At 41.6% G+C, this 23,660-nt stretch overlaps 1 protein-coding gene across 13 annotated transcripts in view; it reads left to right on the top strand.

Annotated features, from left to right (window-relative positions):
* The window catches only part of PCYT1B (phosphate cytidylyltransferase 1B, choline), a 147,252-nt gene that overhangs the window by 37,152 nt on the left and 86,440 nt on the right, over positions 1-23,660 (top strand). For 2 of the 13 annotated variants that reach the window (XM_086389369.1, XM_086389371.1), the window contains exon 1: positions 14,969-15,108. The exons of the other annotated variants lie outside the window; for them this stretch is intronic. The gene's annotated coding sequence lies outside the window, so the exon portion shown is untranslated. Of the gene's footprint in view, positions 1-14,968; positions 15,109-23,660 lie in introns of those variants that run through there. 13 annotated transcript variants of the gene reach the window in all.

Here is a 23,660-nt window from a genome sequence, read left to right as displayed (position 1 = left end):
CTTGTGAGAATCTGATTATGCATTGCTGGTCTCAGACCATAGCATTATTGTCTTAACATTCCTACCTTTCTCTTTATCCCAGCGTGAACCGGGTTGTATGGGAGGCTGGGGAAGCTGACCCTGCTCAGGGAAAAAGAGACAGTTTAGCACTCAGCAATCTTGAAGGCACACTTGAAAACACAGTGATTAGGAAATAAAGCAGCAAGCCCTGGTAGTGTGTGCCTGTGTAATACTGCGTGGGGCCACACGGGGCCAGCCCACGGAGCACGACTGATTTCCATGTCATCTCCTCCCTCCTACCATAGTCTTTGACTTGGTGGTTTTTGTGTTCCACTCAGCAATTCATGCACATTGAACCTGATGCCAATGTGAAAGGATGCTGAAGGCTATTTAAACTGGCACTTAAGAAAAATAGCAACAACAATAATAGTAATAGGTTAATAGAAACATCATGAATGAGGTGTACAGCCCATTGCCGACCAAATGGTATTGAAAGCTTGCCCCTGGTACTCACAGGCTTCTGTGCTTCATCTCTAGTGGCCTGAGTTTGTAGGCATAGTCACATAATACTAAATTCTATTGCACCTCCAGATTGTTTAGTTATAAGGTCATTGTTCTATGGTGGTTTCAAGGCTAGAGGTCTCACTCCTTTTCCTCCAGCACGTGGGGAGTGGAGTAACTGTTTATGATGCTCACTGTGTTAGGCGCTGTGGCAGGTGCTTCATATGGATTCTCTTGTTTAACCGGGCTACAGACCTGTGAAATAAGAATGACTGCTCACCACGTTAAAAATAAGGAAACCAACCATTAAGTAATTCCCCAAAGATCAAACACCAACTGATAAAACTGAGATTTCAAATTTGGTTTGTCTTGACTTCTAAAGCCCCCTGTTGTCACTACACACTGTTCTCCCACGAAAGTGAGTAGAGAACCACCTGCTCCAGCTCCCAGGTGATTCAGAAACAAGATGTGTTTGGATGCACTTTGAGAAGAGCCACATTTAGCTCTGTCATGGCACATTTTTCTGCTTTTGGGACTAAGAGTAGAGACAGATCAGATATCTAAGCTCTCTATAGTAAATTTAGAAATTCAAAATAAATGCATTTGACCCAGCACTTCTACTCTTAGAAAATTTGTACATATGGCCACCAATGACTAGTATTATGATGTTCTTAGCAGCATTATTCATAATAACCCCAAAGTGGAAACTCCCCAAATGCCCAGCAGAAGTAGAATAAATAAATTGTAGCATATTCATACAATGTAATGCTACCTAGCAATGAGGATAAAGAATCTACAACCACCTGCAAAAACAGGGATGAATCTCACAAACTCAATATTGAATGAAAGAAGCTCAGACATGAAAGACTATACACTACCCAATTCCATTTCTATTAAATATTTTAAAAGTAGGCAAGCTAATCTCTGATGTTATTAATAGAAGTCGAGATAGTGGAAGGAGCACAGGATGGAGGCTGGCAGTGGATGGTTATTTGATCTGGGTGCTTTGTGTGTTCAGCTTGTGAAAGTTCACTAAGCTGTACCCTTAGGATATGTGCATATTTCTGTATGTATATTATTCTTTAAATCTAAGTATAAAGATAATCTGATCATCATAATAGGGGTAGAGTATGCCCTATTATGGTGATCAGACTATCTTTACCCTTAGGCTACCACAGATTTCCCATTTCTAAATAATTCTGGTGATCTATTAGGCAACACTCTAGGGAATGGTATCAGAATCTATTGACAGTTACAGCTCTTGGCTGCTAACAGGGCTTCAGTGTGCTTGGTCCTTCCAAGAGTCAGTATGCTGCTGCTGCTGCTGCTAAGTCGCTTCAGTCGTGTCTGACTCTGTGCAACCCCATAGACGGCAGCCCACCAGGCTCCCCCGTCCGTGGGACTCTTCAGGCAAGAACACTGGAGTGGGTTGCCATTTCCTTCTCCAATACATGAAAGGGAAAAGTGAAAGTGAAGTCACTCAGTCGTGTCCGACTCTTCGCGACCCCGTGGACTGCAGCCTACCAGGCCCCTCCGTCCATGGGATTTTCTAGGCAAGAGTACTGAAGTGGGGTGCCATTGCCTTCTCTGCAGTATACCCAGCCCCAAAGAGAATGTAGGTAAGCCCTTGAAGTAAACTTGCCTTATTTCTAGGACCAGTCCAGCCCTAGCCAGGTAATCTGTGAATTAAAATCCATGGTGCCTAATCTAGATACATTTTCTAACAATGACTTAGCCTTACAGTTTCTAGACTCAGAAGGAAGTGGATGGAATTTGCTAGCTAGCAAGGGTGCCTCAGGATAATCCTACAAATTGCAGAAAATAAGTACCCCGAGCCATCCTATCAGGTTTTTAAAGGGAAGAAAAATGAAAAGCTGTAATTAAAGCAGTTCAAATCCTCTCTATATCTGCTTATCTCTCTCTATATGAGATCTGGTTAAATCAATCTACTTTACAATCTTCCAGGATGTTACCATGAGAAACAACATTTAAAAAGTCTGTAGAGGAAGGGCCATGGAAAGAAGACAGAAACATATTTCTCAAAAAGGTGGGAGACCAAGATCTGTGAGCAAAGCAGTCACCTCATTGGCAGCTATACTTACAGTTTTTCCATATATATATATATATATGTTAGAGACGTCATCCCCTTTGCAGAAGCAGTCTTCTTTGGAAAACCTTTCTTCATTGGAACATCTTTAGTGGCTCAGAAACAAGTGTTTTATTATTGAAATAGAATCTAGCAAATACCTCAAGCTGAGACATGTTAGAAATATCTGTACTTCCATCCAACTGTATAGCAAACCTCCCACACTGCATAATTTGTTCTAATGCTTGTTTCTTTCAGTCTTCAGCAGTGTTTTCTATATGTCTTCCAGATATATTTGCTGACAAAAGAATGCATTTTAGTTTGACATCGATTTTTTTCTACACATTAGAGCAGCCAGTTTTACTGTGATTGAAGAGCAGGTGTTTTTGCAATGATATGAGACTTTTGGTTTTTCTCTATTGAATTGTAGCAACTCGAAAAAGGCTTCCAAACATTCATTGTACGTGAAATAGTATCTTGTGAAGCACAGGATTGAGTATCACATCTTGAAATATTGCTGAAAAAAATCAGAGGTTTGTCTTCATGTTTTGGATGCTTCATTTTTAAGTATCATGGTAATTACAATAGCTTCATACCATCATGAGCTAACATCTTAATGTACATCATATGCTCCAGATGAAGTTTAATGCTAATAGCACATATTTCAAATAGTCTTCTTTGCGATCATTTTTGATTCTGCTGTCTTGTCAAATCTAATGAAGCCACCAGTGTTTACACCTGATAATGTGGCTGATAGAGAACTTATACAAGGACTAGAAGAGTTAGGGACTTTCCTGGCCATCCAGTGGTTAAGGTTTTGTGCTTCCAGTGCAGGGGGCACGGGTTTGATTCCTGGTCAAAGAATTAAGATCCCACATGTTGTGTGGTGCAATCAAAGAAATCTTTAAAAGGAGTAGAAGGGTCAGCTTGGTCATTTTTTTTGGTGTTAGTCTGTGTTTATAGTATCTTTGGGGCTTCCCAGGTGATGCCAGTGGTAAAGAATCTGCCTGCCAATGCAGATGACACAAGAGACTCAGGTTTGATCCCTGGGTTGGGACGATCCCCTGGAGGAGGAAATGCAGCCCACTCCAGTATTCTTGCCTGGGAAATCCCATGGACAGAGGAGCCTGCTGTGCCACAGTCCATGGGGTCGCAAAGAGTCAGACAGGATGCAGTGACTGGACAGCAACCACTGAGTGACTGAGCACACATGCAAGATGCGAGAGTAGTATCTTTGCTTTACTGTTTCATTGTAGGAAATGTTTTAAGCCCCCTGCTGATCTTGTGAGCTTTAGTTTAGTTAAAACTAGAAAATATAACCCACAAATTCACTCATGTAGGCCCAGGTGAACTGTATTTTACTGCAGTAACCTTAAAGTACATGGAAATACCAGGGGACCCAGGCCCCTCTTCTCTATTGTAACGGCTTGTATTCTTCCTTTGGAATACCTTGTAGACAGAAACAGGACACCAGGGTAAATGTGGAGTTTACTGTTAGATGTCAGTAATCCTTCCTTTTCCAGGCACAAGTGCTGCTCTCTAGCAGATTGTTCTGCGTATCCCACGTTAGACAACCGTGGTCTCTGTGTTTTAAATCTTTGCCCTTGGATCCATCCGAGTGAGAGAACTGCATTCTCAGACTACATGTTTGGCTCCTGGTAGAAATGCTTTTTGATTCAGGGACTCTGCCTTGCAGGGAGGGTGCCACATAGACAAACATAAAAGACAGGATGGTCTTTATTGTGGGACTGTCGTTTGGTATGTTGCTGTTGCTATGGCATCACCCAATATGCCCCTTATAAAGGCACCAAGGGAGGAATATCTATAAAAATTTGGCATCAGGGAATGCTGTACTTCTCCCCAGTATCTATTTTCGGTTTTGCTTAAAAACAGTATTAACTTTGTGTTCCTCTTTGCTTTGACTGCTGGGAGCTTAAAGCCATTTTTGTGGCCCCTGCTCTCTGAAATGTAAAGGACTGTGATGGACATTCCTGTGTGCTCGTTTCACCCTGGGCCTTTTTTCAAAACCCCTGTTTCCACCCCTATTCCACTATTATTTTAAACTTTTTTTTTTTAAATAAAAGTTACCTCGCAGCCTTTGGGAAGTAGATAGAGATGAGTAAGATACGAGATTATTATTGATACTCACTGTAAACTCCTTAAGCTCAATTGTCCAAGAAAAAATAGATTTGAGGTATGGAATTTTTATCTCTAAGTAATGATGATTATTTTCTATTGTTAATACTATCTATGCATTTCTTGATTCTAAATGTCTTTAATTGTAAGACACGCTTCCATTTCAGAGGTGTTTGAATGTAAGAAAACTGCCAATACAGATTTTAAGACATTTATTTTCAGACCCCTCCTAATCTCAGACATGTGTATCTGTTTGTGTCATCTTTGATTTCTTTCATCAGTGTTTTAATAGTTTTCTGAGTACAGGTCTTTTGCATCTTTAGGTAGGTTTATTCCTAGGTATTTTATTCTTTTTGTTGCAATGGTAAATGGGATTGTTTCCTTAATTTCTCTTTCTGATCTTTCGTTGTTGGTGTATAAAGGTGCAAGAGATTTCTGTGTATTAATTTTATATCCTGCAACTTTACCAAATTCATTGATTAGCTCTCATAGTTTCCTGGTAGCATCTTTAGGGTTTTCTATGTATAGTATCATGTCATTTGCAGACAGTTTTACTTTTCCAATTTGTGTTCCTTTTATTTCATTTTCTTCTCTAATTGCTGTGGCTAGGACTTCTAAAACTATGTTGAATAAGAGTGGTGAGAGTGGACATCCTTGTCTTGTTCCTGATCTTAGGGGAAATGCTTTCAGTTTTTCACTATTGAGAATGATGTTTGCTGTGGGTTTGTTGTATATGACTTTTATTATATTGAGGTATGTTCCCTGTATCCCCACTTAATAGAGTGTTTTTTTTTTTTAATCAGAAGTGAGTGTTGAATTTTGTCTAATGTGTTTTCTGCATCTATTGAGTGATCATATGGTTTTTATTCTTTAATTTGTTAATATGGTATACCATATTGATTTTGTATATATTGAAGAATCCTTGCATTCCTGGGATAAATCTCACTTTATCATTGTATATAATCCTACAATGTGTTGTTGGATTCTGTTTGCTAGTATTCTTTTGTTGAGTTTTGCATTTATGCTCATCAGTGATATTGGTCTGTAATTCTCTTTTTATTTTATTTTTTTGTGAAATCTGTCTGGTTTTGTTATTAGGATGATGGTGGCCTCATAGAACACATGTGGGAGTGTTGCTCCCATTGCAAATTTTTGGAGGAGTTTGAGAAGGATAGGTGTTAGCTCTTCTCTAAATGTTTGATAGAATTCACCTGTGAAGCCCTCTGGTCCTGGACTTTTGTTTGTTGGAAGATTTCTTAGTTACGGTTTCAATTTCATTACTTGTGATTGGTCTATTTATATTTTCTAATTCTTCCTGGTTCAGTCTTGGAAAGTTGTATCAGACATGCTCAAATGTGGGGGGAAATATACATTTTAGAATCAATGCAATGCAGTATTATTTTTAGTATTAAGAGTTTTCCAGCTATTTGAAACCCACCACTGTGGGGTTTGGAAGGTAGCCATGTGGGTGTTATGGCATATGGATGGTCAGTGTTTTAAGGGTGGCTGTATCCCTAGGGCATAAAAAAAAATTCTCATCCCTGATTGCTGGAAGGACTATAATTACTAGCCTGATCTAGATGTGGGTATTGCCACGTTGGTTTAAAAAATGGAATTCTTGTGAGGATACTCTAAAGTTGGAAAATACACTTTTTAAAAGACATTTAAGATAATTTTTAGACTGTACTATTGTTTTGCTTTTAACTAACTTCAAAATACTTATCCTCAGTAATAGAAAAATGAGTAAAGGACAGATTATTCTCAGAAGAAAATATAAATGACTAATAAACATTTGAAAAGCATTCACTCTTTTTTGTAATCAAAATAATTCAAATTGAAACAGCATGATGCCATTTTTGATCTATAAAATTGACAAAGATAATACTCGATGCCAGTGAGGTGGCAGCAAGATAGGTGCCTTTATACGCTGTAATGTATGAATGATGCAGCTTTTGTAGAAGGTAATTGGCCAATATATGTTTAAATGTTCTTCAAATACTCATCTTTAAAATGTTCATACCCCTGATCTAAGTAATTCAACTCCTAGGCATTATCCTAAGGAAATAATCAGAAGTTCAAAATTATGTTTAGAATGTTATTTGTATTAGTAAAATATAAGCAATTTAATATTCTACAACAGAGAATTGATATTTAGTGGAATGTTTTATAGCTATTAAAATAAGTGAGAGTTGTATGAGAAACATCCATACCTTCTACTCATTTTGCTCTGAAACTAAAACCACTTTAAAAAATAAAGTCTATTTCTCACATACTTAAAAAACGAACTTATGGTTGCTGGAGGGGAAAAAACAGGGAATTTGGGATGGTCATGTACACACTGCTATAATTAAAATGAGTAACCAACAAAGACCTACAGTACAGCACAGGGAACTCGGCTCAATGTTATGAGGCAGCCTGGATGGGACGGTAGTTTGGAGGAGAATGGATACATGTATAAATATGGCTGAGTCTCTATGCTGTCCACCTGAAACTATCACAACATTGTTAATCGGCTATTTTCCAATATAATATAGGCTATATTCAATATACAAAGTTTATAAGAAAAAAATTAAACACACACACAAAATAGTCTGTTGATAAAATCAGTTTGGTTCAGTTCACTTGCTCAGTTGTGTCTGCCTCTTTGCGACCCCTGGGGAATGCAGCACTCCAGGCTTCCCTGTCCATCACCAACTCCCGGAGCTTGCTCAAGCTCATGTCCATCGAGTCAATGATGCCATCCAATCATCTCATCCTCTGTCGTCCCCTTTTGCTCCTGCTTTCAAACTTTTCCAGCATCAGGATCTTTCCTAATGAGTCAGTTCTTCACATCAGGTGGCCAAATTATTGGAGTTTCAGCTTCAGCATCAGTCCCTCCAATGAATATTCAGGACTGATTTCCTTTAGGATTTACTGGTTGGATCTCCTTGCAGTCCAAGGGACTCTCAAGAGTCTTCTCCAACACCACAGTTCAAAAGCATCAATTCTTCGGTGCTCAGCTTTCTGAGCAGCTGGACCATCCAACTCTCACATCCATACATGACTACTGGAAAAACCATAGCTTTGACTAGATGGACCTTTGTTCGCAAAATAATGGCTCTGCTTTTTAATATTCTGTCTAGGTTTTTCATAACTTTTCTTCCAAGGAGCAAGGTCTTTTAGTTTCATGGCTGCAGTCACCATCTGCAGTGATTTTGGAGCCCCCCAAAATAAAGTCTCTCACCGTTTCCATTATTTCCCCATCTATTTGCCATGAAGTGATGGGACTGGATGCCATGATCTTTGTTTTTTGAATGTTGAGTTTTAAGCCAGCTTTTTCACTCTCCTCGTTCACTTTCTTCAAGAGGCTCTTTAGTTCTTCTTTGCTTTCTGCCATAAGGGTGGTATCATCTGCATATCTGAGGTTATTGATATTTCTCCCAGCAATCTTGATTCCAGCTTGTGCTTCAACCAGCCCAGCATTTCATGTGATGTACTCTGCATTATAAGTTAAATAAGCAGGGTGACAATATACACAGCCTTGACGTACTCCTTTTACAAGTAGTCTATTGTTCCATGTCTGGTTCTAACTGTTGCTTCTTGACCTGCATACAGATTTCTCAGGAGGCAGGTAAGGTGGTCTGGTATTCCCATCTCTTTAAGAATTTTCCACAGTTTGTTGTGATACACACGGTCAAAGGCTTTGGCATAGTCAATAAAACAGAAGTAGATATTTTTCTGGAATTTTCTTGCTTTTCCCATGATCCAATGCATGTTGGCAATTTGATCTCTGGTTCCGCTACCTTTTCTTGAACATCTGCAAGTTCTCGATTCAGGTACTATTGAAGCCTAGCTTTAGTTTGCTGGCGTGTGAGATGAGTGCAACTGTGCAGTAGTTTGAGCATTCTTTGGCATTGCCTTTCTTTGGGAGTGGAATGAAAACTGACCTTTTCTAGTCTTGTGGCCACTGCTGAGTTTTCCAAATTTGCTGGCATATTGAGTGCAGCACTTTCACAGCATCATCTTTTAGGATTTGAAATAGCTCAACTGGAATTCCATCCCTTCTACTAGCTTTGTTTGTAGTGATGGTTCCTAAGACCCACTTGACTTCACATTCTAGGATGTCTGGTTCTAGGTGAGTGATCACACCATCGTGGTTATCTGAGTCATGAAGATCTTTTTTGTATAGTTCTTCTGTGTATTCTTTCCACCTCTTAATATCTTCTGCTTCTGTTAGGTCCATACCATCTCTGTCCTTTATTGTGGGCATCTTTGCATGAAATGTTCCCTTGGTATCTCTAATATTCTTGAAGAGATCTCTAGTCTTTCCCATTCTGTTGTTTTCCTCTATTTCTTTGCACTGATCACTGAGAAAGGATTTATCTCTCCTTGCTCTTCTTTGGAATTCTGCATTCAAATGGGTATCTCTTTCCTTTCTCCTTTGCTTTTCACTTCTCTTCTTTTCACAGCTATTTGTAAGGCCTCCTCAGACAACCATTTTGCTTTTTTCATTTCTTTTTCTTGGGGATGGTCTTGATCCCTGTCTCCTGTACAGTGTCACAAACCTCTGTTCATAGTTCTTCAGGCACTCTATCTGTCAGATCTAGTCCCTTAAATCTATTTCTCACTTCCACTGTATAATCATAAGGGATTTGATTTAGATCATACCTGAATGGTCTGGTGGTTTTCCCTACTTTCTTCAATTTAAGTCTGAATTTGGCAATAAGGAGTTCATGCTCTGAGCCACAGTCAGCTCCCGGTCTTGTTTTTGCTGACTGTATATAGCTTCTCCATCTTTGGCTGCAAAGAATATAATCAATCTGATTTTGGTGTTGACCATCTGGTGATGTCCATGTGTAGAGTCTTCTCTTGTGTTGTTGGAAGAGGGTGTTTGCTATGACCAGTGCATTCTCTTGGCAAACCTCTGTTAGCCTTTGCCCTGCTTCATTCTGTACTCCAAGGCCAAATTTGCCTGTTACTCCAGGTGTTTCTTGACTTCCTACTTTTGCATTCCAGTGCCCTATAATGAAAAGGACACCTTTTTGGGGTGTTAGTTCTAGAAGGTCTTGTAGGTCTTCATAGACCATTCAACTATAGCTTCTTCAGAATTACTGGTCAGGGCATAAAGTTGGATTACTGTGATATTGAATGGTTTGCTTTGGAAATGAACAGAGATCATTCTGTCGTTTCTGAGATTGCATCCAAGTACTGCCTTTCGGACTCTTGTTGACTATGATGGCTATTCCATTTCTTCTAAGGGATTCTTGCCCACACTAGTAGATATAATGGTCATCTGAGTTAAATTCACCCATTCCAGTCCATTCTAGTTCACTGATTCCTAAAATGTCAACATTCACTCTTGCCATCTCCTATTTGACCACTTCCAATTTGCCTTGATTCATGGACCTAACATTCCAGGTTCCTATGCAATATTGCTCTTGACAGCATCCGACTTTTAGTTTTATCACCAGTCATATCCACAACTGGGTGGTATTTTTGCTTTGGCTCTGTCTCTTCATTCTTTCTGGAGTTCAGTCAGTTCAGTTCAGTCACTCAGCTGTGTCCGACTCTTTGCAACCCCATGAACTGCAGCACGCCAGGCCTCCCTGTCCATCACCAACTCCCGGAGTTCACTCAGACTTACGTCCATCGAGTCGATGATGCCATCCAGCCATCTCATCCTCTGTCGTCCCCTTCTCCTCCTGCCCCCAGTCCCTCCCAGCATCAGGGTCTTTTCCAATGAGTCAACTGTTCACATGAGGTGGCCAAAGTACTGGAGTTTCAGCTTTAGCATCATTCCTTCCAAAGAAATCCCAGGGCTGATCTCCTTCAGAATGGACTGGTTGGATCTCCTTGCAGTCCAAGGGACTCTCAAGAGTCTTCTCCAACACCACAGTTCAAAAGCATCAATTCTTCAGCACTCAGCTTTCTTCACAGTCCAACTCTCACATCCATACACGACCACTGGAAAAACCATAGCCTTGACTAGACGGACCTTTGTTGGCAAAGTAATGTCTCTGCTTTTGAATATGCTATCTAGGTTGGTCATAACTTTCCTTCCAAGGAGTAAGCGTCTTTTAATTTCATGGCTGCAGTCACTATCTGCAGTGATTTTGGAGCCCAAAAACATAAAGTCTGACTCTGTTTCCACTGTTTCCCCATCTATTTCCCATGAAGTGATGGGACCAGATGCCATGATCTTCGTTTTCTTAATGTTGAGCTTTAAGCCAACTTTTTCACTCTCCTCTTTCACTTTCATCAAGAGGCTTTTTAGTTCCTCTTCACTTTCTGCCATAAGGGTGGTGTCATCTGCATATCTGAGGTTATTGATATTTCTCCTGGCAATCTTGATTCCAGCTTGTGCTTCTTCCAGCCCAGAGTTTCTCATGATGTATTCTGCATACATCATTTCTGGAGTTATTTCTCCACTAATCTCCAGTAGCATATTGGGCACCTACCGACCTGAGGAGTTCATCTTTCAGTGTCCTATCTTTTTGCCTTTTTATACTGTTCATGGTGTTCTCAAGGCAGGAATATTGAAGTGGTTTGCCATTCCCTTCTCCAATGGACCACGTTTTGTCAAAACGGCCCTACATGGCATGGCTCATAATTTCACTGAGCTAGACAAGGCTCTGGTCCATGTGATCAGATTGGTTAGTTTTCTGTGATTGTGGTTTTCAGTCTGTCTGCCCTCTGATGGAGAAAGCTAAGAGGCTTATGGAAGCTTCCTGATGGGAGAGATTGACTGAGGGGGAAACTGGGTCTTGTTCTGGTGGGCGGGGCCATGCTCAGTAAATCTTTAGTTTAATTTTCTTTTGATGGGTGGAGCTGTGTTCTCTCCCTGTTATTTACCTGGGGCCAAACTATGGTGGAGGTAATGAAGATAATGGCCTTACATCAGTTTAATCTTTATCAATAATCTTTCTTTCTCTAGTTTTTTTTTTTTTTATCAGTAGTCATTCTCCAGTGACTTTAAAATTCCCCATTCAGCAAATACTTATTGAGGACATTTTATATGTCAGGTACTGCCTTAGAAGAGCTTCCCTGAAGGCTTAGTGGTAAAGAATCTGCCTGCCAATGTAGGAGATACTGGTTTGATCCGTGGATTGGGAAGATCCCCTGGACAAGGAAATGGCAACCCTCTCTGGTATTCTTGTCCGGGAAATCCCATGGACAGAGGAGCCTGTGGGCTACAGTCCAAAGGGTCACAAAAGAGTCGGACACGACTAAGCAACTGCCTTAGAAAGTATGGATGTAGTAGTGAATAGAACAGACTTAGTCCCTGTTTCTTGGAGTTTCCATTGTAGTTGGGGGAGACAGGCCATAAATATACATTGTCTCCTCAAGTGCCCATGCAGACCTCTCTTCAATCTGCACTCACCCTAGCTGAATGAATGAATCTAGCCCAGTGGTTTTAAGTATCATTTAAATTCTGATGGCTTCTTAACATGTATCGCTAGCTTAGTCTTCTATCCCAAACTCCAATCTTGTACAACCAACTGCCCACCTGACATCTCCACTTGGATATCTAATAGGCATGTCAAACCAAATGTGTGAGAACAAAATTCTTTTTTTATAGTAAATTTTATTTTTTCTTCCAGTTTTATTGAGATAAAATTGACATATAGCATTGTATAAGTTTAAGGTATGCAATATAATGATTTGACTTACATACAACATGAAATGATTATCACAGTAGGTTTAGTTAACATCAGTCATCTCCTATAGATAAAAAATTAAAGAAATAGAAAAAAAATTTTTCCTTGTGATGAGAACACTTAGGATTTATTCCCTTAACAATTTTTATATGTAACATATAGCAGTGTTAATGATATTTATCATGTTGTTCATTACATCCCTAGTATTTATTTATCTTATAACGGGAAATGTATACCTTTTGACCACCTTCATCAGTTACCCCCTTCTCCAATCTCCTACCTCTAATAATACCAATCTGATCTCTTCTATGAGTTTGTTTCTTTATTTTTGAAGTATAATTGACCTATGACACAATCTTCCTGTTAAACAGTGTACTGATTCGGTATCGCTATACACTTCAAAATGATAACCACAGTAAGTCTAATTATGAGATATCACCCTACCAAGATATTGCCTAGTTATTAACTATATTTCCCACACTGTACACTTCATATCTGTGACTCATTTATTTTGCACCTGAAACTTTGTATCTCTTAATATCCCTCAGCTATTTCTTTACTGCCCTCACACCTCTCCCCTCTGGCAACCACCTGTTTGTTCTCTGTATCTATACTCTGTTTCTGTTCTGTTACATTTGTGCATTTGTTTTTTTAGATTCCACATATAAGTGAAATCAGACAGTAGTTGTCTTTCTGTCTGATTTATTTCACTTAGCATAATACCCTCTAGATCCATCTATGTCTTCACAAGTGGCAGCATTTCATTCTTTTTTAATGACTAATATTCCATTGTGTGTATGTATGTTTGCATATATATACATATTTATAAACACATATATTCATACATACCACATCTTTATCCATTCATCTATGTTTTGTACTCATTTATTTTTTGGCCATGCAGCATGCAGGCTCTTAGCTCCCCAGCCAGGGATGGTACTCGTACCGCCTGCATGGAAGTGCGGAGCCCTAACCACTGGACCACCAGGGAATTCTCTATCCAGTCATCTATTGGTGGACCCTTAGGTTGCTTCTGTGTCTTGGCTATTGTAAATAAAGCTGTAATGAACAAAGGGGTCCATGTATCTTTTCTAATTGGCATTTTTGTTTTCTTTGGATAGATACCCAGAAGTGGAACTGCTGGGCCATATGGTAGTTCAGTTCTTAATTTTTTGAGGAGCTGCCAAACTGTTCTCCATAGTTTACATTCCAATTTACATTCCCACCAATAGTTCAGAAGCTTTTTAGTTTGAAGTCCCTTTGTTTATTTATTTGGCTGTGCTGTGTGGCATGCACAATCTCAGTTCCTCAATCAGGGATTGAACCTGTGCCCCCTGCATTGGGAGCACAGAGTCTTAACCACTGCACCAGGGAAGTCCCCCCTTTATTTATTCTTGCCTTTGTTTCCCTTTCCTGAGAAGACACTCCCCACACACAAACTGCTGCTAAGATCAACATGAAAGAGCTTACTGCCTGAGTTTTATACTAGAAGTTTTATGGTTTCAGATCCTATATTTAAGTCTTTAATCCATTTCAAATTTATTTTTCTGTATGACGTGAGAGAGTAGTCTGGTTTGATTCTTTTGCATGTTGCTGTCCCGTTTCCCTGATATCACTTATTGAAGAGGCTGTCTTTCCCCCATTGTATATTCTTGACTCATTTCTTGTAGATTAAACAAATCTAGGGAATCCCCTGGTGGTCCAGTGGTTAAGACTCCATGCTTCCACTGCAGGAGATGAGGGTTTGATCCTTGGTCAGGGAACTAGGATCCCACATGCCTTGCAGCCAAAAATAACCCACCAAAACCCAAGAGCCCAAATCTACATTAAAGTGTGTGTTTGAGAAGGGAATTCTTGATCTCACCATCCTGTACCTCCCACTGTCAAACCCCCACTTCCAGTGTCTTCCCCATCCTAGGGAATGGCAGTGCCCATCTTTCCAGTTCTTCTGGCCAGTAACTGTGGCGTTATCCTGAATCCTCTCATTCTTTCACACACTACATCCAATCAAGTCCAAATTTTATTTATTCAGAATCTATACAGAATCTTACCCTTTCACTGCCATCCCTCACTTTGGCCCCAGCCTTCATCTGCTCCTGCCTGGTCACAATACCAGATGTGTTAGGGGTTTCCTTGCTTCCACCTTTGACTTCTTGCTGTTTGTGCTCAATATAGCAGCCAGGTAGTCCTGTGAAAACTAAGTCAGCTGTTTAAAACTTGGTACTGATTCCCAGCTCCTCAGAGTGAAAGCCAGTCTTTATAGCATCCTGGTTGCTTTCCATCCCCTTCCTTATGCCTAACCTCTCTAGCTGTATTTCCTGCTGTTTTTCTCTTTTACTCATTTCCTCCAGGCACACTGGCCTTATTATTGCTGGCAGAAGCCAGCCATGCTCCTGCCTCAGGGCCTTTGCACTTGCTATGTGCTCTGCCTGGAGTGTTCTTTTACCACATGCCTCAATTGATCTTTGTATATTTACACGTGTATCAACTTTCTTAACTATCCTCTTTGTAGTTATACCCCCTAGCTCCCTTTTCCCCTTCGTTGTCTTTTTTTTTTTCTGTAGAACTTATCTCCTTTTAACATACTACACATTTTATGATCTTTTTTTGTTGTTTATTGTCTTTAAGCATCACAAGGGCAGGATTTTTTTGTCTGTTTTGTTCCCCCTGCGTATCCTCAGAACTTAAAACAGTGCCTGGCATACAGCAAGCATTCAAAGTAGTGTTTGTTGGAAAAATTAATGATGGGTGAGTACTGTGAAGACAATATGAATGGTTTTTAAAAGCACAGATGAATTTTTTAAATTTTAAATTTTATTGGACTTTGGTTGATCTACAATGTTGTGTTAGTTTCAGGTATACAGCAAAGCAATTCATTTATACATATGTTCATTCTTTTTTTTTTTAGATTCCTTTCTCATATTGGTTATCACAAAATATTGAGTAGGGTTCCCTGGGCTATACAGTAGGTCCTTGTTGGTTATCAAATGGGTTTTAAATGTTCTACATACCTGGGAATAATGTTATATAACAGTGAGTTTATAGATAATAGTTGTTATTCTTTGAAGTACTCATTTCCTGTTAGATAGCTTCCACCCTACATATTCAGGACTGTGATCCTTGATTAAGTTTCCTGCATCTCTGAATTCACAGGGGAGGAAATATTTCTTTAAATTTATTTTTAAATTATATGCATTACATCAGTGTGTTCTCATGGTAAAAATAAAACAAAATAACAGATATATATATGGAGTAAACAATGAAAACATTTTTTCGTCTATTCTCCTAATGCTAATTTCTTCCCCAGAGATAACCCCAGTTAACAATTCGTTGTGAATTTTTCTAGGCCAGTGCTGTCCAATAGAACTTTCTGTGATGATTGGAATGTTCTGTATCTGTGATAATGCAGTAGCCACTAGCCACATGTGGTTATTGAGCAACTGAAATATGGCTACTGGAACTGAGAAACTGAGTTATTTTATATAAATTTAATTAATCATAACTTTGCTAGCATGTGAAATGAATGCACTTGTGTGGTACTTTGAACATTCTTTGGCATTGCTCTTCTTTGAGATTGGAATGAAAACTGACCTTTTCCAGTCCTGCGGGCACTGATGAGTTTTCCAAATTTGCTGGCATATGGAGTACAGCACTTTAACAGCATCATCTTTTAGGATTTGAAATAGCTCAGCTGAAATTCCATTACCTCCACTAGCTTTGTTCCTAGTGATGCTTCCTAAGGCCCACTTGACTTCACACTCTAGGATATCTGGCTCCAGGTGAGTGATTACACCATCATGATTATCCAGGTTGCTAAGATCTTTTTTGTATAGTTCTTCTGTGTATTCTTCCACCTCTTCTTAATATCTTCTGCTTCTGTTAGGTCCATACCGTTTCTGTCCTTTATTGTGCCCATCTTTGCATGAAATGTTCCCTTGTATCTCTAATTTTCTTGAGATCTCTAGTCTTTCCCATTATATTGTTTTCCTCTATTTCTTTGCACTGATCACTTAACAAGGCTTTCTTAGCTCTTCTTGATATTCTTTGGAACTCTGCATTCAAATGGGTATATCTTTCCTTTGCTCCTTTGCCTTTTGCTTCTCTTCTTTTCTCAGCTATTTGTAAGGCCTCCTCAGACAACCATTTTGCCTTTTTCCATTTCTTTTTCTTGGGGATGGTTTTTATCACAGCCTCCTGTACAGTGTTACAAACCTCCGTCCATAGATCTTCAGGCACTCTGTCTATCAAATCTAATCTCTTGAATCTGTTTGTCACTTGTACTGTATAATCATAAGGGATTTGATTTAGATCATACTTGAATGGTCTAGTGGTTTCCCCTACTTTCTTCAATTTAAGTCTGAATTTTGCAGTAAGGAGTTCATGATCTGAGCCATAGTCAGCTCCCAGTCTTGTTTATGCTGACTGTATAGAGCTTCTCCATCTTTGGCTACAGAGAATATAATCAATCTGATGTCAGTATTGATGTCAATATCCAGTGATGTCCATGTGTAGAGTTGTCTCTTGTGTCTTTGGAAGAAGGTGTTTGTTATGACCAATGCATTCTCTTGAAAAAACTCTGTTAGCCTTTGTCCTGCTTCATTTTGTACTCCAAGGCCAAATTTGCTTGTTACTCCAGATGTTTCTTGACTTCCTACTTTTGCATTCCAGTCCCCTATGATGAAAAAGACATCTTATTTTTATGTTAGTTCTAGAAGGTCTTGTAGGTCTTCATAGAACTGTTCAACTTCAGCTTCTTCAGCATTACCAATTAGGGCATAGAGTTGGATTACTGTGATATTGAATGGTTTGCCTTGGAAACAAACAGATCATTCTGTCATTTTTGAGATTGCACCCAAGTACTGGATTTCGGACTCTCTTGTTGACAATGAGGGCTACTCCATTTCTTCTAAGGGATTCTTGTCCACAATAGTAGATATAATGGCCATCTGAATTAAATTCGCCCATTCCTGTCCATTTTGTGCATGCTAAGTCACTTCAGTCATGTCTGACTCTGTGCGACCCCTTGGACCATAGCCCACCAGGCTCCTCTGTCCATGGGATTCTCTAGGCAAGAATACTGTAGTGTGTTGCCATTCCCTTCTCCAGGGGATCTTCCCAACCCAGATATTGAACCCGCATCTTTTATGTCTCCTGCATTGGCAGGTGGGTTCTTTACCACTAGCGCTACCTGGGAAGCCCCCTTTCCATTTTAGTTCACTGATTCCTAAAATGTCGATGTTCACTCTTGCTGTCTCCTGTTTGACCACATGCACTTTACCTTGATTCATGGACCTAACATTCCAGGTTCCTATGTAATATTGCTCTTGACAGCATCAGATTTTACTTTCACCACCAGCCACATCCACAACTGGGCATTGTTTCCAAGAACTTCCAGATTTGCAAGCTGGATTTGGAAAAGGCAGTGGAACCAGAGATCAAATTGCCAGCATCCGTTGGATCATAGAAAAAGCTAGAGAAAAACATCTGCTTCATTGAAGAAGGCTTGGTGCCTAAGAATTGATGCTTTTGAACTGTGGTGTTGGAGAAGACTCCTAAGAATCCCTTGGCCTGCAGGGAGATCAAGCTAGTCAATCTTAAAGGAAATCAATCCTGAATATTCATTGGAGGGACTGATGCTGAAGCTGAAGCTCCAATACTTTGGCCACTTGATACAAAGGCCCAGCTCATTGGGAAAGACCCTGATTCTGGGAAAGACTGAAGGCAGGAGGAGAAGGGGGTGACAGAGGATGAGATGGTTGGATGGTGTCATGGACTCAATGGACATTAGTTTGAGCAAGCTCTGGGAGATGCTTTAGGACAGGGAAGCCTGGTGTGGTGCAGTCTATGGGGTCACAAAGAGTCGGACATGACTGAGTGACTGACAATGACAAATCATAAGTTGAATTTAAATTGTCACATATGGCTAATGGCTATGTGGTATTGGACAGCACAGTTCTCACCTATTTCTATATAATTCCCTAGTTCTATCTAACCATAAATGATATCATACTATATAACATGCATACATATTGTTTTGTGACTTGCCTTTTGCATTCAGCAAAATGTCTTAGAAATTGTTCCCTGTCTGTGCAGGTGTATCTATCTTGCTGTTTTTAATGGTGCCTGTTAGTTTAGAGTATGTGTGAGCCATACTTAGTCAAGTGAGAAGTGGGTATTTCTTGGTACTGAGCTGTGTACTGGGCCTCCTTTTCCTGTGTGCCACTGCTCTTTGTTGAGTCTTTGTACCAGCTGCCTGATCTGAGATGCTTTGTCATCAATAACACCATCCAAGAGTCCAGTGATTCACATGTGTTAGGCCTCTAGTCACCTCTGAGATCTACTTTGTCTTTAGTCTCTGTTTTCAGAAGATTCAAATACTCTGATCCCAAATAAAATCAGGCCTTAAAAAATACATTCAGTGACAAGTAGATACAAACCCAACAGCAGGGGACTGAGGGATGAACTTTGGGTCATCTTTTTGTGTTTCTGACTTTGCGGTTCCAAAGTCGGTCAGTCCTAAAGCCAAAGACCTCCATAGGAGAAGGAGAATCTTTCTTTCTCTTCTCTCTTGCATATCCTGACTAAAATGTTCTGTCATTGTACAAGTCTTTCCAACTGGAAGACATTCTTTAGACAATTATGACTTTATTAACTATGGGTAATTCACTTTTCAATTGATTTCTGTGCTTCTTAACATGCCTCATCAACATTTGCTGGCTAAATTTATTGAGCCTGGCATCATACAGTTATATACACCATATCAGTCAAGGCCTTGGTGAGACATAGACGGCTTACTCTAAAGGGGGAATTTGAAGACAGCTTAACAAAGGGACTCGGAGAAGGCAATGGCACCCCACTCCAGGACTCTTGCCTGGGAAATCCCATGGACGGAGGAGCCTGGTGGGCTGCCATCTATGGGGTCGCACAGAGTCGGACACGACTGACGTGACTTAGCAGCAGCAGCAGTAACAAAGGGACTATTTTTAAAGGCATGTGCAGAGTTTAAGGAAACCTCAAAGTATAGTATGGGTTTAGTACCTGAAGCCTAGAAACACTGGGAGGCCTAGACACATTAGGAAAGGGGTATGGGGAGAATGCGGTTACCAGAACCTCATGGAGCTGTGGCTCTCAGGCAGAGAGCAGGACTAGCATACTGGTTCCTCTCAGGGAGGATACCAGCGAGATGAATACCCTCTTGTTCTACCCTCCAGCATTTTGCATGCTTCCATGGGCCCAACCCAACTGGAAGCAGGAAGGCAAGAGAACCCAGTGGTGGAGTCCATACAGAAAGCCATACGCTGAGGAGTAAAGAAGGTGGGAGAGTATGTATTCTGGAAAGGCAGAAGGAAGATGTTAATCACACATACATCATTTCATTTACTCCTCACAACAACTTCATGAGATAGATCTTTTTTTTTTTTTTTTTCAAAACGACTTCTCCTTTTTATTATTATTTTTTCTTTTATTTTTGGCTGTGCTGGGTCTTTGTTGCGCATGTGGGCTTTCTCTAGTTGCAGTGTGTGAGCTTAGTTGCCCCACAGCATGTGGGGTCTTTGTTCCCCACCAGGGATCAAACCCATGTCCCCTTCACTGGAGGGTGGATTCTAACCACTGGGGAATTCCTAGGGAATTCCCAAGAAAGTCCTGAGATAGATCATTTTATTATCCTTCTTTTCTAGATGTTCTGGATGAGGATACTGAAGGTTAGAGAGGTTAAGCACCAGCAATTTTCTAAAACTCAAATTTAGAAAATCAAGTGGCCACTGATTTATGGAACTAGGATTGGGACTCAGGCCTGACTGAGTAGCCCCACTGTAGTTAAAAGTAGCTTAGCTTAAACAAGCAGCTTTGCAGTTGGCCTGTCACCCTCAGCGGTACCATGCTAAATTTTGATTGGTTGATTAACTTGCTGTGTGATTGAGCCTGGTGTCAGTCAGAGATGCCTAGTGCATAAACAGAGGTTCTACTGACCATTTTTGCACTCAAGTAATGTTTGTATTGTATATTTTATATAGTGCCGAATAGCTTTTGTTTTAAGTAAATAGTTGATAATGTCCAGTTGAACATATTCTGCAAATGAAATGCCCAGGATCTAGTCTTCCCCCTTAAGAAGACTGATGGGAACATGCTTTCATGTGGCACTGCCATGTAGTTTGCATAACCAGAGCTTCGTATAGGCAATATGTCCGCATGCAATGACTGGGTGTTCTGAAATCTTAAATTAGGTACAAGTTTTATTGCAGTCTAGCTCCAACTCTGTGGTCTGGCAAGGCCTTTGCATATGAGAGGTTCAGGGCGCTGGGCCAGGGCTTCTTAACCCTTTAAAAATCCTCACTCTCCTCTAGTAAACATAAAAATTTCATGGGCCTCTCTAGCCCCGAATTTGGTATATGGCTTCCTAAGGGGGCATAGTCTGTCCTCTGATGATCTCTATCAGTCAAGAGGCTTAATTTCAATGACTTGTATGTTGAAGAGGGTAGAATCTTCCCTCACATATAAAATTGCTAAAAATTTAATATGCCTGTACAAACTAATACCTCTTTCCATTCTAAAAAGGCCACCCTTCGCCTTTGAGGATTGCTGCCCCACAGCCAATTTTGTTTTTCCCTTTCTTATTTCCTCCGCCACCCCCTTATCTATCCTATAAACATCTGGCATCATATGAAACACACAGCATGTGCTAGTTAGTAAACACTCGACAATGTAATCTGGTGATTTGGAGTCTTAAGCTGAGGCTTGTTTATATGTAAGTAATCTGGCCTATTTCACTAAGTCTGGGTAAAGATGAAGTCCCACGCTTTTTCAATTGTTTGCTCCCCCCTCACTTTTCTAATTAGCGAGAAGTCCAGTATCTTGTTTTTGAGACCCCTTTGTCCTGATTCTCTTAGAATCCTAGTGTATCCTCAGTTCAAAGGGAGCCCAAAAGGTCACTGAGTCTGAGGGATCTACCCCTGCTGTTGCTTCTTGCTGCCACTTGGTGTCACTGTTGAAGACAGGTCCTTTACAGTTCAGTGGAGGCAGTACCTGCCTCACAGGGTACAAATTAAATGAACTAATACATCTGATAGCATGTAGATGGATACATGGCACTAGGTAGGCACTTGAAGGTTTGTATGTTATGTTATTGGGCCTCAGTTTTATGTCTCATGTAGGGCCTAGACCAGAGAATCCCTGGAACCATCCTAGCTCTGGCAAGCAGTGAGGAATAGATGGGGGCCTGGGTGCCCTGCAGGCAGATGTAGAGCTTGGAGGCCAGGATGGACCAGTCAGGGTCCCTCTCGAGCCTTTGGCTGTCTTAATCCTGTTGTCCTGAGGTTGGTCTGCCATTTGTAGGTGGAGGGGACAACCCGATAGCATAGAATTCCTTCTCTAATTGTATTTGCTTATTTTTGGATGTGCTGGGTCTTTGTTGCTGTGTATATTTTTTTCCACTAGTTGCAGCAAGTGAGGACTACTCTCTAGTTGTGATTCATGGGCTTCTCATTGCAGTGGCTTCTCTTGTTGTGGAGCATGGGCTCTAGGGTGCGTGGACTTCAGTAGTTGTGGCTCCCAGGCTCTAGAGCACAGTCAGTAGTTGTGGCTCCCAGGCTCTAGAGCACAGGTTCAGTAGTTGTGGCTCACAGGCTCTAGAGGACAGGCTCAGTAGTTGGGGCTCACAGGCTCTAGAGCGCAGATTCAGTAGTTGTGGCTCATAGGCTCTAGAGCACAGGCTCAGTAAGTGGAGCTCCCAGGCTCTAGAGCACAGGTTCAGTAGTTGGGGCTCACAGGCTCAGTAGTTGGGGCTCACAGGCTCTAGAGCACAGGCTCAGTAGGTGGGGCTCCCAGGCTCTAGAGCACAGGTTCAGTAGTTGTGGCTCACAGGCTCTAGAGCACAGGCTCAGTAAGTGGAGCTCCCAGGCTCTAGAGTGCAGGTTCAGTAGTTGGGGCTCACAGGCTCTAGAGCACAGGCTCAGTAGGTGGGGCTCACAGGCTCTAGAGCACAGGCTCAGTAGTTGGGGCTCCCAGGCTCTAGAGCACTGGCTCAGTAGTTGTGGCTCACAGGCTCTAGAGCACAGGCTCAGTAGTTGGGGCTCACAGGCTCTAGAGCACAACAAGCTCAGTAGTTGGGGCTCCCAGGCTCTAGAGTGCAGATTCAGTAGTTGTGGCTCATAGGCTCTAGAGCACAGGCTCAGTAAGTGGAGCTCCCAGGCTCTAGAGCGCAGGTTCAGTAGTTGGGGCTCCCAGGCTCTAGAGCACTGGCTCAGTAGTTGTGGCTCACAGGCTCTAGAGCACAGGCTCAGTAGTTGAGGCTCACAGGCTCTAGAGCACAGGCTCAGTAGTTGGGGCTCACAGGCTCTAGAGTGCAGATTCAGTAGTTGTGGCTCATAGGCTCTAGAGCACAGGCTCAGTAAGTGGAGCTCCCAGGCTCTAGAGCGCAGGTTCAGTAGTTGGGGCTCACAGGCTCAGTAGTTGGGGCTCCCAGGCTCTAGAGCGCAGGCTCAGTAGTTGGGGCTCCCAGGCTCTAGAGCGCAGGCTCAGTAGGTGGGGCTCCCAGGCTCTAGAGCACAGCCTCAGTAGTTGGGGCTCCCAGGTTCTAGAGCACTGGCTCAGTAGTTGTGGCTCACAGGCTCTAGAGCACTGGCTCAGTAGTTGTGGCTCACAGGCTCTAGAGCACTGGCTCAGTAGTTGGGGCTCCCAGGCTCTAGAGCACTGGCTCAGTAGTTGTGGCTCCCAGGCTCTAGAGCACAGGCTCGGTAGTTGGGGCTCCCAGGCTCTAGAGCATAGGTTCGGTAGTTGGGGCTCACAGGCTCTAGAGCGCAAGCTCAGTAGGTGGGGCTCACAGGCTCTAGAGCGCAGGCTCGGTAGTTGGGGCTCCCAGGCTCTAGAGCGCAGGCTCTGTAGGTGGAGCTCCCAGGCTCTAGAGTGCAGGCTCGGTAGGTGGGGCTCCCAGGCTCTAGAGCGCAGGCTCGGTAGGTGGGGCTCCCAGGCTCTAGAGCGCAGGGTCGGTAGGTGGGGCTCCCAGGCTCTAGAGCGCAGGGTCGGTAGGTGGGGCTCCCAGGCTCTAGAGCGCAGGCTCAGTAGTGTGGTGCACCAGCTTTGTTGCTCCTGGCATGTGGGATCTTCCTGGATCAGGGATCGAACCTGTATCTCCTGCATTGGCAGGTGGATTCTTTACCACTGAGTCACCAGGGAAGCCCTAGAATTCCTTCTAAATCAAATGATTTGCTCTGACTCAGAGGAGGAGGTTCTGGGATGTTCAGGCTGCAAAAAAACTGCCTCAGATCACAGGGCTGATTGATGATAGCTGGTCCTTAACCAAA

Source organism: Bos grunniens, chromosome X (genome assembly GCF_055505025.1).
Source record: "Bos grunniens cultivar Pamir isolate PY7600 chromosome X, Bosgru_T2T1.0, whole genome shotgun sequence".
Lineage (NCBI taxonomy): Eukaryota > Metazoa > Chordata > Mammalia > Artiodactyla > Bovidae > Bos > Bos grunniens.
The sequence above is the reverse complement of the archived record's forward strand: the minus strand, read 5'-3'. Positions and strand labels throughout refer to the sequence as shown.